Source organism: Eptesicus fuscus, chromosome 1 (genome assembly GCF_027574615.1).
Source record: "Eptesicus fuscus isolate TK198812 chromosome 1, DD_ASM_mEF_20220401, whole genome shotgun sequence".
In the NCBI taxonomy this organism is placed as follows: domain Eukaryota; kingdom Metazoa; phylum Chordata; class Mammalia; order Chiroptera; family Vespertilionidae; genus Eptesicus; species Eptesicus fuscus.
The window spans coordinates 83,640,529-83,643,785 of NC_072473.1; positions in this window are offsets into that span (position 1 = coordinate 83,640,529).

Consider the following 3,257-nt stretch of genomic DNA (forward strand, 5'->3'; position numbering starts at 1 on the left):
TTCCACTCTTCCTCAGGAGGGGAGGGGGGAGGAGGAGGAAGAACTAAATGAGACACTCCAAGGTGTCAGAAAATTCTTTCTAAAATACATGCTAGAGATCAGAAATGCTGTTTCTCAAAAACTTTCCCTTGCCTCTCTCATTTGATTGTATTTAGTCCCTTGCTGCAAATTATTATTACATTATTAGTGTTAATTTCCCAGGGATTGCTCACAGCCTACAAAGACTGTCACTTTCCATCTCACTTTTCTTTCTCTTTAGTTTCTTTTCATAAGTAGGTAAGTCCATCTTGCTGTTGAAACAGCAACATATAGTGACCCAGGCTTGGGACTCTCAAGACACCTGTATGATCCTGCAAAACTAGTCACTGACATATATAATGCAGATAAGGGGCAACTCCTCCTCACCAACACACAGGTATCTTTGTAGATTACTCCGTGACTTTAAGACTTCAAGAATTCAAGGCCCCCAGGGGATGGGAGTGTAAGCCCCCACCCCAACCCTAAGCATTTGGAAGGAATGCATCTAGCAATCTGAGATAAGCACGTACTTTCCTGCTGAGCTAAATGTAGACCTCAAGTTCCGCCAGGTCTTTAATTTCTTTTGTGCTTAATTACCTAGAGACCTACCTACAAGGACCCCAGGAGGCAATGAAGTAAAAGTACCATCAACTTGTGGTACCCACTAGCATCTCCACAGGATGGGAAAGGAGCACACACTTTTTAACCGATTTAACTTGCTGCACATGTCGAAAAACTCATGGCCAGCTGCAAAGAAAGTAGAACACACGGGTATCCCCACACGCATGTAGATCGACTCACGCCGACGGCACGATCAAGTTCATGCTACCATGGATTCTGCCCCAGTTCCCCGCAAAAATTAACCAGGCGTCTCCTACCCCAGAATGCAACGAAGACAAGGTGATGACTCTGCTCCTTCAAGTGGCTTCGGTCCCGGGGCCAAAAGCCAGGGATGGGCAGGGGAGAAGCCCCGACTCCCGGCTGCTCCCCTCTTTGCTGCTTCCTCTGGGTTTTCCTTGGTGGCAGTGGACAGGCAGGATACCGGGCCTGAGGGTGGAGCAGCGGATGGTCGGAAGCGAGACAGATTGGAGGTGGGGGTGGAGGGAGCGGTGAGAACTAAAAGAAGATGAAGCGAAAGAGAGAGGAGATGGAGGAATAAATCAGGGGTCTACCAGCTGGGGCAGTCAGAAATCTCCTCGGAAGGAAGGGGCGTGACTGCGATGAAGGCAGCTCCTGGGCAAAGGATGGGAGGTAGGGGAGGGGGACGAATGGGTGGCTTTTCTTCTTGTGGTGAGCGGCTAGGACCGCCCAGGAGCGGGAGGAGGTGGGGGGGGGGGGGCGGGGTGGACTACGGAGCGGGGCGGAGTGGAGGGCGGGGGGAAAAAAGGGAGGGAGTTTGCCTGGACCCTGGAGCGGAGGTGGGGGGGGGGGGGAGGCGGGGCCAGAGGGCGGGGAAGTTTCAAACAATTGAACAGGCCAGAGCTCTGGGCCCTCGCTGTCCTTCACTCATTAACGTGGCACAATTTGGTTACAGTGTCCCTAAGAGTCTACACAAGGACTGAGTGGGAGGAAGGAAAGGGTTCTGCAAAGACTACAATAATTATTTATGGCAACAGCGGAGTGGAGTCGCGTGGGAGAGCCAGTACAGCTCTCCGCCCCACAGTAAAAGGAAGAAAAAGAACTAAAAATGCTGAAAAGCAGCTTCTCGCAAAGACTACTTAAAATAATGCAGAAAGGAGAGCGCTGCGCTCCTTCGTGTTCCTGCCCCTTTAGTTTCCTATTATCAGTAGGCCCCCACCCAGGTCGCAGCTCTGCGAGGCACCCTCTTTTCTTCCTACGCTCCCCCCTAGTCACCCCCTACCTCCAATCACCCCAAGACCCGTCCCTGTCCCGCTCCCTGTGGCCAGCCGCTCCACCGGCCGGGGCAGTGGGGGGGGGCGGGGGGAGGCGGGGGCGGGGCTCCGTGGAGCCTCCGCCTCTAGGGCGGGCTGGGAGGGCCGTCCCCAGTGAAGGCTGAAGAAATGTAAGTCCCACCCACCATTCTCTTGCAGCTAATGGTTGGTGAGTCCTGGCCTAGGACTCGCTTGCGATTGGTGACTTCCGCCGTCGATCCGATTCTTTTGTCCCACCCGCCCTCAAAATTAATAAAACCAAACAAGAGGCTATTGTCTAGCTCTCCGTTCTCCACCAGCTACTGCTGAGAAGAGAAAGATGAGAGGCTTGGCTTCTCAGTCTCCTAAGAGTGTTGGCCGGCTCCAGTACACCTTTATGGCGCTGTCTGGCCCTCTGGGAATAGGTAACTTTTCCTCCCCTTTAATTCATTAGGCCACTATGAGGGAAGGTATGTGAAGTGTCAATGTGGTGTTCACAGTAACGAAAAACTGATATTGTCTAAGAAACTGGATTCAGTACAGCATCCTGGGGCACTGAAAATCTACCACTTCACACCTGGGAAATGAAAACACAAAGAAACGATGTAGGGGGTAGCAGAATGACATGGAATTTGGAATTAAAGGAAGAACTCATCTGGCTCTAGCACTTACCAGTATGGATTAGTTGTGTGACTTAAGTCTCTTAACATCTCTGAGCCTTAATTTGCCTATTAAATAAAGGCTGTAAGACATACCCTATTACTTTAATGGCACTGGTATATGAAAATAAAATGAACTGTGTGTGACAACCCTGTAAACCACAAGGCACCTCACACTTGTATCTGTTTCAACTTATGCATGTCACATGGTGGAGAGTCTCACCTGTGTCTGAGAATCAAATATTTTGCTCATCTGTTTTAAGCACTTACATCCAAGGTGTGTAGGTATTGTGACTATATTTTTTAAAGTCAACCCTTTTCCTACAGTTTTCAGGGTGGATATGAAGTTGGTTCCCTGCAGTTAGAATAATAAATCACCCCTTTCTAACCAGGGTGGGTGAGATTTCTTTTTTAAATAACTGCAGTGGTGCCACAACCTAAATCTATTGTGGTGGCTGGTACTGAAAAAGGAAATCATGCTGTGTATATCAGAAGTGAACTTGAGAAAACAAGCATGAGGGAACATTTACCATGGAAACCACCATTCTCTACAGGTCCATATTTCCTAGAAAATGTTAGAAGGAGGAAGCAAGTCTAAATGTAAAGAAAGACCTTGACAGCACAAAGCTATTATAATGAATTCATGCCAATGAAAAATTGACCTCCAAATCAAGCCTGTCTAACTGGGAGCTTTCTGAAGGGCCATAGA